The sequence below is a fragment of the Physcomitrium patens genome, chromosome 13, assembly GCF_059467195.1.
Source record: "Physcomitrium patens ecotype Gransden chromosome 13, ASM5946719v1, whole genome shotgun sequence".
NCBI lineage: Eukaryota > Viridiplantae > Streptophyta > Bryopsida > Funariales > Funariaceae > Physcomitrium > Physcomitrium patens.
This window is the reverse complement of record NC_143422.1, coordinates 16,986,695-16,999,157: the sequence shown is the minus strand read 5'-3', so window position 1 is coordinate 16,999,157 and position 12,463 is coordinate 16,986,695.

The window sequence follows — 12,463 nt, the reverse complement described above, 5'->3', positions numbered from 1 at the left end:
GAGTGGATTACCCCTCTTCTTGAAGGTGTGCTAGTGTTTAAAAGGTTGCGGATTACCCTCCTCTAAACTGATATCTCTTCTTTCTCAATATTGGAGCCTTATTCTTCTTGGAGAGAGTGGATTACCCCTCATCTTGGAGTCTTAAGGCGTTTTAGAGGTTGCGGAGTACTCTCCTCTGAACCAATATTGTCCTCTTGTCAAAACTCTTTTTTCTTCTTTCTGAAGGTTAGCCGAAGGTTAAGACGTTAAAATGGCTGAAAGTTTGGAATCTAAACTAGACGCCATCATAAATGCTCTTGCCTCGTTGTCACATAGGACAACAGAGATCGAAGGAGTCATGGTAGGACTCCATAACAATGGAGCATCTGGGATAGCGCCATCTAAAGCATATCAGCCTCAAACTTCTGCGCCAGAAGAAGCAGTTCTACTTCCATTTCAACAAGATCGAGTAGTCCTACAACGAAAGGAGCCTCGAGTTAGTCTTCCGGATAAGTTTGATGGAACTCGTTCCAAGTTTCGAGGTTTTGTCAACCAAATCAGGTTGATAATAATTTTACAGCCCGAACGTTATCCGACAGAGGAAGCGCGTGTTGGGCTTGTTGGAACCTTGCTTACAACACAAGCTCTGTCTTGGTTTATTCCCTTGTTCGAGAAGCGATCGCCAATCCTGAGCAACTTTGAAACGTTCTTGGAGGCGTTTGCAGAAGCATTTGGCGAGCATGATAAAGTTCGATGGGCTACAACAAAGATCCGATCACTACGACGAGGAACACGCTCTGCATCAGTCTATGCCTCGGATTTCAGACAATTGGCAAGTGACATTAATTGGGGTGAAGAGGCGTTGGTGAGTCAGTTTTATTGGGGCTTGAAGGATGATGTGAAGGACTTGCTCTTATCTCTTCCTGATCCTCAAACGCTCAACGAAGCTATTAGCCAAGCTGTAAAGTGTGACAACCGCCTATTCCAGCGTCGCCAAGACCAACGTCCAAGACACCAAATGACTCGTTACGACATGACTATGTCTGCAAATAGCTTAAATTCACATTCGGAGGCAACAGACATGCAAATCGACACGACGCATGTCCGATCTCTTACTCCAACAGAGAAGAAACGGCGTATGGAGGAAGGGTTATGTTTGTACTGTGGAGAAGAAGGTCACAAGGTTGGAAATTGCCCCAAGAAGCAAAATTGGCACCCTGTCAAGACTAGAAGTGCGATGATTCCAGAAAACGACGACGCCCAGCCACAGTAGGAACCGTGCGGCTGGACAATCTAATATCACGACAACAATCAGGTTCCTCCTTCTCTGTCCAACCCGCCCGTTGTTTTACAATTCCTTTATTTTTAGGCCCTCAAAAACAAAAAACTTTAGCTTTATTAGATTCGGGGGCATCTACTTGTTTTTTAGATGAAGAGTTTGCTAAACGCCACAAGATCCGTTTAGTACAGAAGTCCAAACCTGTTCACGTAGAGGTGATAGATGGACGACCCTTATTGTCAGGCAATGTTACCCACGAATCAGAACCTATAGAAGTGGTGTTTAAGGACCATAGTAGTCATGCTATTTTTAATATTATTAGAACCCCATCAAGCCCTGTTATCCTTGGTCTTTCTTGGTTAGAAGATCATAATCCGTCCATTGATTGGAGGCTACGAAGGATAACATTTCCTGAAAAAAATAATAATAAACCTGTTGGTAGAACCTACATGAAGAAATCCATGTTTATTGGAGCGAGAGCGTTCCTAAGATCGTCCAAGGAAGGCGCACCATTTGTCATTTGTACAGCTCCAACTAGCGGCGAGAATATCTCAACATCGAATATACCAGAGCAATATAGGGATTTTGAAGACATGTTTTAGAAGAAGAACGCCGATATACTGCCAGAACATCGACCATATGATTGCGCCATAGACTTAGAGGAAGGAGCGCAACCACCTTTTGGTTCAATATACAACCTATCGCAGACGGAGTTGGCAGAATTGCGGAAGTACATAGATGAGAATCTAGCCAAGAATTTTATTCGACATTCAAAGTCGCCAGCTGGAGCACCAATCCTATTCGTGAAGAAAAAGGATGGCTCACTGCGGATGTGCGTAGACTACCGAGGACTCAACAAGGTGACTAAGAAAAATCGCTATCCCTTACCTTTGATCTCCGGCCTCTTAGATCAACTTGGACGTGCAAGGATTTTTACAAAGATTGATTTAAGAGGAGCCTACAACCTTGTGCGAATCAAAGAAGGAGATGAATGGAAGACAGCCTTTCGTACAAGGTATGGCCATTTTGACTACAATGTCATGCCTTTTGGTCTTACCAATGCTCCAGCGGTCTTTCAGCATATGATGAACGACATCTTTCGGGAGTACCTCGATGACTTTGTTGTCATCTATCTGGATGATATTTTGATATTTTCCAAGAATGAAGAAGAATATGAGAAGCACGTTTGTTTGGTTCTTGAAAAACTACGCGAACGAGGACTCTACGCCAAGTTGGAGAAGTGTCAATTTCACCAGAATGAGATGGAATTTTTGGGCTTCATTGCGACTACAGAGGGCTTGAAGATGGATCCAAAAAAGGTAGAAGCAATTATATCTTGGGAAGTTCCGAAGACGGTAAGAGATGTTCAGTGTTTTCTTGGATTTGCTAACTTCTATCGAATCTTCATCAAGAATTATTCTCAAGTTGCTGCACCACTCACGCGTCTAACAAGCAAAGACAAGCTCGAATGGGGATCACAAGCAGCAAAAGCATTTCAAGATCTCAAGACGGCATTCACTACGGCTCCAATCTTGGTACACCCTGACTTTGCAAAGGCTTTCTATTTAGAGACCGATGCTTCAGATTTTGCTTTGGGAGCTGTGCTTTCACAGATGGGCATAGACAAGAAGCTTCACCCAGTTGCGTTCTATTCACGGAAGTTCTCTGCTGCTGAGATCAACTACGAGATCGACGACAAAGAGCTGCTTGCTATAGTGGATGCCTTCCAAGAGTGGCGTCACTTCCTCGAAGGAGCTGCACATCCAGTGACTGTTTATACGGACCACAAGAATTTGGAGTACTTCATGACAGCTCGAATTTTGAATCGTTGTCAAGCTCGATGGAATATGTCTCTATCACGATTTGACTTTATTATCACCTACCGCCCTGGAAAACAGCAAGGATTATCTGATGCATTATCGAGGAGATCGTATCTTGCGTCAAAGGCTGGAGAAGCAGCGTTTGATCAACAATGTACAACATTGTTGAAACCAAAAAAATTCAGGATTTTTGCTACTGTTGCAACTATCAATGACGGCTTCCTCAGCGAGGTACGTACTGCGACCATTGAGGATTCTATAGCTCTTGACATCAAACAACGTGTCGATAATGACAAGTTTAAGGTGGAGGGAGATCTTCTGTATTTTGAGGAGCGGTTGTATATCCCGAAAGGACCAACTCGACTCCGAGTACTTCAATCTCGCCACGACTTTCCAGCTGCGGGACATTTTGGATTCAACAAGACTTTGGAGCTCATTTCACGAGATTTTTGATGGCCCCAAATGTGGAAGGATGTGAAGGAATTTGTCCTTTCTTGTGATGTTTGTTCAAGATCCAAGATCCCTCGACATCGTCCGTATGGACTTCTCCAGCCATTGCCTATTCTGCACCGACCATGGTCTTCAGTTTCTATGGACTTCATTACGGACCTACCGCCATCGAATTCATTTGACAGCATCTTTGTTGTGGTGGATCGATTTACAAAGATGGCGCATTTCGTGCCTTGCAAGAAAACATCGTCAAGTAAAGACACCGCAAGACTCTTTCTTGATAACATATATCGTTATCATGGCCTACCAGATGATATCGTGTCGGATCGAGGTACTCAGTTTGTATCCAAGTTTTGGAGGTCCCTCTTTGAGATATTGAAGGTGGATATTAAGCTCTCTTCGGCTCTTTATCCTCAAACTGACGGTCAAACGGAGCGGGTGAATCAAGTTTTGGAGCAATATTTACGATGCAGCATCAACTATCAACAAGATGATTGGACTGCATATCTACCGCTTGCTGAGTTCGCATACAACAACACTCTTCATGAGTCAACTCAACAAACACCATTCTTCTCCAACTACGGATACCACCCCAAGCTCGATTTATTGAGTTCTTCAACAAATAACAACCCAGCAGCTGAAGGATTTGTGAAGCAACTATCGGAGCTTCAAGCGACGTTGAAGCTTCAATTGCAATCTGCCCAAGAGAGTTACAAGGCATCTGCAGATAAATATCGAAATGAGGCGCCTACTTTTAAAGTTGGAAGTAAAGTATGGCTTCTTCGACGGAATATCAAGACCAAGCGGCCATGTGACAAATTGGACTATCGGAGATTAGGGCCATTTGTTATCGAGAAGCAGATCAATCCGGTGGCATATCGTCTGGAGTTACCAGCTACTATGAAGGTACATCCAGTCTTTCACGTGTCTTTGTTGGAACCTTATCGAGAGTCAGCTTTTCCCCAAAGAGTACAAAGTCCGCCACCAAGTATCGAAATTGAAAACCATGAGGAATACGAGGTGGAAAAGGTACTAGATTCACGGCATAATAGGAGAAAATTGGAGTATTTAGTGCATTGGAGTGGATACGACATCAATGAACGAACGTGGGAGCGTGCCGAAAATCTTGCCAATGCACCAAAAAAGGTACAAGAATTTCATCAACGATATCCTCATAAACCTAAGCCGATTCAACGATAGCTTCTTGCTGAAGCTTGCTCATCAAGTAGCATAAAAAGGGGGGAGGGCACCTCCAAAACCCATAGTTCGATAGTGTAGAACTTTGTTAGCAACTATAGTTTGCTCTCATCATTTTAGCCTTTGGACATGGATAGTCAAGATACTACACTTGTTATGTCATCTCAAGCGACTAGCTCACGAAGACGACCGCGAGATGAAGAACCGCCTGCACCACGACGATGTCGGAGGATATCGAGCAACAGATCGCTAGTAATTGTATTTGAGGTCGAGCCTGCCTACGACGGTCAGCCAGAAAGTGTGTTTGGAGGACAGTTTCACAATGAAGACACAGAAGTCCACGCTTGGTCAGAGGTTGAAGGTGTTGGTCACTACCGTTCGCTCCAAGGGCCGATGAATCATTTGCCTCGCGAACAACAATTGGAATTCATAGCGGATGTGATGCGACAGATTTTCATTTTCTTGCGTTGGTATTGACTGATAACAACATTGCTTCTCGGAGACCTCGAAGTTAGAAGAGGAGGTGATGTCATGGACATACATTGGAAGATTCTTCCAATATTCTTTTCGAATATTCTCTAAAGATTCTCTAAAGATTCCTTTAGAAGATTCTTAGAATATTCCCTAAAGATTCTCTTAGAAGGTTCTAGAATATTCTGATAGATTCTAGAAAGTTGCTCGAGAAGTTTCCTAATTAATAGAAGTTGTTGGAGAAGCGTCCTAGTTAGCGGAAGTAGCTCGAGAAGCTTCTTATTCAGTAGTATATATAGGAGTCAAGGCTGAAGGGTTCTTCAGTCTCGACAACACATCTCTTGGAGTTCTAGCTCACCTTTCTGGTGTTGTTCTTGTACTCATCTGTTTAATCTAGTTCTGCCACTTCTTCTTGAACTTCTTGTTAGATTTCAAGTCTGTATTTTGTGTCCGTGACAGGTTCCCGTGAATGATTCTCGGATCGAAATTCAAAAAGTCGATTATCACATTTTACCGCAAAATCGATTACTTGACTCAAAGTTTGAGGATCAGGTAAGTTGAGCATCAATTTCTTTACTTCGTATTGCAATCCATAAAGAAATTGACTGATGAGTGCAGCATCATCCCACTTGATGTCAATTGTAAGTTGTCGAAATTGTGAAGCATACACTGTTACTGAGCGATTTTCTTGTCGCAGAATTCGGATCTTATTTGTTGCAACACGAGTTGCATCGTGTTCACCATACATAGATCGAAACTCCGCCAAAAAAACTTCCAAATTGTCCAATATTGGATTTCGTTGTTCAAGAAAAGACAAAAACCACGATAATGCAGATCCAGAAAGTAGAGTGCCAATAAACCTGACTTGTGATCCTGGAGTTGGATAGCTTTGCGGTTGAAGTTCAATTGCCAATTGTACTTGATTGATGAACCCTCGAAACTTTGATCTCGTACCATCAAATTTCTCAGGTAAGGCAATTCTTGGTTCTCTAGTGCTTATAGGGTGTTGTACAATTGGAGAAGGAACGTGATTTGTTGTAGATGTTGAAGCAGCTCCGATCATCTCTATATCTCCACTTTCTGCTATTCTTGTTCTTTCCTGTGTTGGTGAATTGAATTGATGCATCGCAAGCATTAACTCCCTCATTTGCTCTTGCATTTGTGCCATTGCACTCTTCATTTCAAGAAGCTCTGCCATAATGACAGTAAGAAGAAAAAATTTGTTTGATACTGCTCAAGACAAAAGAAAAGAAAGACTTGATAACAAAGAAGATACTAAGAACAATATCAATTTAGAAGTGGGTAATCCGCAAACTTCTAATACGCTAATGTCTTGTCAAGAGAAAGGGGTAATCCACTCTTACTCAAGAAAAAACAAAGCTCTGATATTGTAAGTGTACTCTTGTCAATCTGTCAAGGACAAAGACTCGATGAGGGGAAATATGCACCAAAAGGCTATCTCGATATAATAAGTCAAAATATAAACAAGTAGGTATATTAAAAGGAAACTGGAATGGCTATTGCCACAAGACAAGAAACTAAAGACTCTTGAACCTGGACTAGAAGCAAGAAAGGAGTTGACAAGAGTGAAGAAGCCTTCACTCTTGTCTCTATATATACTATCTAACTAGGGGCTACGTGGCGACGTTCTATAGGACCTCTAATATGTGTTGACTTTGTAGGACACATGCCTTGACTTACAAGGCAAGTTTTTCTACGTGTGGGCCACATAGTTAGCTTGATCTTCAAGCTAACAACATGTGTGGCACATGGCCAACTTGTTGACCACGTTTCTAATCCAAAAAGTCAATTAAAGACACCTGTGAAGTCAAAATAGCGTCGAGGAAGTTTCTAGGAAGCTTTTATATTAAATATTATAGAATTAACTTACTTTTATCTACTTTTACTTACTTCTACCTATTTCTATATGTAATTATTAGCTTACATGATTATGGCCGTGACACAAAGTCAACACATATTGAAGGTCCTATAGAACGTCGCCACGTAGCCCCTAGTTAGATAGTATATATAGAGACAAGAGTGAAGGCTTCTTCACTCTTGTCAACTCCTTTCTTGCTTCTAGTCTAGTTTCAAGGATCTATAGTTTTCTTGTCTTTTGGCAATAGCCATTCTAGTTTTTCTTTTCAATATACATACTTATTATTCATATTTTGTTACTTTTCTTTGAGTGAAGGCTTACTTGTCTGAACTGTTTTTTTCATCGAGTTCTTCACCTTGACAGATTGACAAGAGTACACTTACAATATCAGAGCTTTGTTTTTTCTTGAGTAAGAGTGGATTACCCCTTTCTCTTGACAAGACATAAGCGTATTAGAAGTTTGCGGATTACACACTTCTAAACTGATATTGTTCTTAGTATCTTCTTTGTTATCAAGTCTTTTTCTTTTCTTTTGTCTTGAGCAATATCAAACAAATTTTTTCTTCTTACTGTCATTATGGCAGAGCTTATTGAAATGAAGAGTGCAATGGCACAAATGCAAGAGCAAATGAGGGAGTTAATGCTTGCGATGCATCAACTCAATTCACCAACACAGGAAAGAACAAGAACACCAGAAAGTGGGGATATAGAGATGATCGGAGCTGCTTCAACATCTACAACAAATCACGTTCCTTCTCCAATTGTACAACACCCTATAAGCACTAGAGAACCAAGAATTGCCTTACCTGAGAAATTTGATGGTACGAGATCAAAGTTTCGAGGGTTCATCAATCAAGTACAATTGGCAATTGAACTTCAACCGCAAAGCTATCCAACTCCAGGATCACAAGTCAGGTTTATTGGCACTCTACTTTCTGGATCTGCATTATCGTGGTTTTCGTCTTTTTTTGAACAACGAAATCCAATATTGGACAATTTGGAAGTTTTTTTGGCGGAGTTTCGATCTATGTATGGTGAACACGATGCAACTCGTGTTGCAACAAATAAGATCCGAATTCTGCGACAAGAAAATCGCTCAGTAACAGTGTATGCTTCACAATTTCGACAACTTGCAATTGACATCAAGTGGGATGATGCTGCACTCATCAGTCAATTTCTTTATGGATTGCAATACGAAGTAAAGAAATTGATGCTCAACTTACCTGATCCTCAAACTTTGAGTCAAGTAATCGATTTTGCGATAAAATGTGATAATCGACTTTTCGAATTTCGATCCGAGAATCATTCCCGGGAACCTCAACGTTATTACTCAATGGCAACATCAACATCTTTGCCAAACGTACATTCGGAAGTAGAAGACATGCAAATTGACGCGATACGTTTTTAACCCCTAACTGAGCAAGAAAAGATTCGTTGTCGTCAAGAAGGATTATGTTTATATTGCGGAGAACCTAAGCACACTGCTCAACATTGTCCAAAGAAACGACGCAACTATAAAATGAGGGGTACGACGGTCAAAGAAGACAACATGTCAGAAAATGGATTCGTCCAGCTACAATAGGGACCGTGCAGCTGGAACCTTGTACAATTCCTAATGAAGGTCCTATCTTCTCCTCAGAACCCTCTCCTTGTTTTATAATAGACTTATATTTAGGACCTAAGAATTACAAAGCCTCTGCTTTATTAGATTTGGGAGCCTCAGCATGTTTTTTAGATGAACAATTTGTTAAAAGTCGTAAAATATCCTTTGTACAGAAACCTAAACCAGTACATGTAGAAGTCATAGATGGTCGTCCCTTGTCTTCTGGAGATGTCACTCATGAAACTCATCCTATAAAAGTAACAATAGACGGTCATGATAGGTACATAGCTTTTAACATAATTAAATCCCCGTCCAATCCAATTATTTTAGGTTTATCCTGGCTAGAAAAATATAACCCTCGAATAGATTGCAATTCGCGTGAACTTGACTTTTCCCAGAGCATTATTAATAGTTCTACCAACCAAGTAAAAAATTATAAGTCTAGTATAGTAAAACCCGTATTGATAGGTGCAAAAGCATTTATACACGCAGCAAAAGAAGGATCAACTTTTGCTATTTATGCTGCACCTATTTCTGAAAACGTAAAGACTTCAATTGGCATTCCAAGTCAATATCAGGAGTATCAAGACGTTTTTGAGAAAAAGAATGCAGATATTCTTCCTGAGCATCGCCCATATGATTGTTCAATCGACCTCAAGGAAGGAACTCAGCCACCATTTGGACCAATTTATAGTTTATCACAAGATGAGATGGCTGAACTCAAGACATATATTGACGAGAATTTAGTGAAGAATTTCATAAGCCATTCAAAATCTCCAGCAGGAGCTCCAATTCTATTCGTAAAGAAAAAAGATGGATCTTTACGAATGTGTATTGATTATCGAGGACTCAACAAGATCACAATCAAAAACAGGTATCCATTACCTTTGATATCAGGACTCCTTGACCAGTTGAATCAAGCTAAGATCTATACAAAAATAGATCTAAGAAGAGCATATAATCTAGTACGGATCAAAGAAGGAGATGAATGGAAGACTGCGTTTCGAACCAGGTATGGACATTTCGAATATAATGTCATGCCCTTTGGACTCACGAATGCACCTGCTGCTTTTCAACATCTCATGAATGATGTATTTCATGAATTCTTAGACAATTTTGTCATCTGCTATCTAGATGATATCCTGATCTATTCAAAGAACGTCGAAGAACATGAAATACATGTTCGTCAAGTATTACAAAAATTTAGAGATGCAGGATTGTACGCCAAGATGGAAAAGTGTGTATTTCACACTACTCAAGTTGATTTTTTAGGATACATCATTTCAAATGATGGTCTCATGATAGATTCTAAGAAAGTCCAAACAATCATGGACAGTAAGAGATGTCCAATGTTTCTTGGGATTTGCCAATTACTATCGGATCTTCATCAAAGATTTCTCACGAGTTGCAGCTCCACTTACACGCTTGACTAGTAAAGATAAATTCCAATGGAATCAAGAAGCGGAAGCAGCATTTGAAGCCTTGAAGACATCGTTTGTCTCTGCACCAGTCTTATATCGTGTTGATTTTTCCAAGGCATTTTTTATGGAAACAGATGCATCAGATTTTGCCTTGGGTGCAGTTTTATCACAAATGGGAACAGATGACAAACTTCATCCGATAGCTTTTCATTCAAGAAAATTCTCAGCAACCGAGATCAATTATGAGATCCACGATAAAGAACTTCTTGCGATCATGGATTCCTTTCAAGAATGGCATCATTATCTAGAAGGCGCTTCTAGTCCAGTCACTGTATATACAGATCACAAGAACTTCGAGTATTTCATGTCAACACGCGTGTTGAATCGTCGTCAAGCTCGTTGGAGTATGTCTTTGTCAAGATTCGAGTTCATTATCACTTATCGGCCAGAAAAACAACAAGATTTGTTTGATGTCCTATCTAGACGTTCTTATTTTACACCAAAAGAAGGAGATGCAGCTTTTGAGCAACAAAGAACGGTCCTCTTGAAACCGGAACAATTTCATCTCTGAGCAATGAAATCAACATTAACTGTTGATTCAACTTTTTTCAAGCAAATCCAGTCCAGTATGTCCTCAGACCCTCTTGTTTATGATATCGAGAATAATTCTTCCAAGTCTCATGATCCTTCTAAGTTCGAGTTCAAGAATAATCTATTATATTTTGAAGGACGCCTATATGTTCCAGAAGGAGAAGCACGTTTACATGTTCTTCAAGCACGTCATGACTTTCCAGCAGCAGGGCACTTTGGATATAATAAGACTTTGAAACTCATATCAAGAGATTTTTGGTGGCCACAAATATGGAAGTCAGTCAAAGACTTTGTACAATCATGTGATATTTGTTCAAGATCAAAAATTCCTCGTCATCGACCTTACGGACTTCTTCAGCCATTACCTATACCAGAACAACCATGGTCTTCTGTTTCTATGGATTTCATCACAGATCTTCAAAGCTCAAGATCTCATGATTCTATATTTGTGATAGTAGATCGTTTCACCAAGATGGCACATTTTGTGCCATGTACAAAATCTATCACAGGTGAAGAAACAGCTAAGCTTTTCATTGATAATATCTATCGCTATCATGGATTACCTAAAGATATCATATCAGATAAGGGAACTTAATTTGTGTCAAGATTTTGGAGGACCCTTTTCAAGATTTTAAAAGTGGACATAAAGCTATCTTCGGCTTTCCATCCTTAAACTGATGGACAAACAGAGCGCATAAATCAAGTCTTGGAGCAATATTTAAGGTGTACTATCAACTACCAACAAGATGATTGGACAACCCTTCTGCCATTGGCAGAGTTTGCTTATAATAATACGGTACATTCTTCCACGCAACAAACACCTTTCTTTGCCAATTATGGCTATCATCCACGACTTGATACTTTTGATTTTTCAAAAGTTGATAATCCTGCAGCAGAAGATATGGCAAATCGGTTGTCAGAGTTACATGCAATAATGAAGACGCAATTGAAAGAAGCTCAAGAACGACAAAAGATAAACGCAGATCTATATCGTAAGGAGCAACCACAAATCAACGTGGATGATAAGGTATGGCTACTTCGTTGCAATATTAAGACTACTCGACCTTGTGACAAGTTGGACTATCGTAGGCTTGGCCCCTTTTCTGTTTCTGAACAGATCAATCCAGTTGCATATCGGTTACATCTACCGGAGTCAATGAAGATCCATCCTGTATTCCACGTATCTCTTCTTGAACCATATAAGACAGTGGATATACAAGGAAGAAGACAAATGCCACCGCCTCCTATAGAAGTAGATAATAATGAAGAATTTGAGGTGGAAGAGATATTAGACTCAAGGCGACGCCGAAATAAGCTAGAATATCTTGTTCATTGGCGTGAATATGATATTAGTGAACGCACATGGGAGCCATCCAGGAATCTAGCAAATGCATCAACTAAAGTCAAAGTTTTTCATCAACGACATCCATCAAAACCAAGATGAAAATCTCTCTTATAAAAGAGACAAGATTGAGGCAAGATAACATTCAATTTCCTATCCTTGTTTGTAACTTCTTTGCATTTGTGACGCTAATTAGATGGAGAGCCAACAACCAGCAGATTCAACTCAAGAACCTTCGTTTGCTGACCTGTCGGATGAGACATTACGATTGTCACAACCTTCAAGACGACGCAATCGAGATGAAGATCTTCAAGAACGACATGTTCTTCCTCGAATAGATGGTGAGATACAACGCGTTTGGTATCACGATTTGGGAAGGGACTCCCGATGTTTGGTGATTTTGCTAGAGGTAGGAACAACTCCTGATAGTG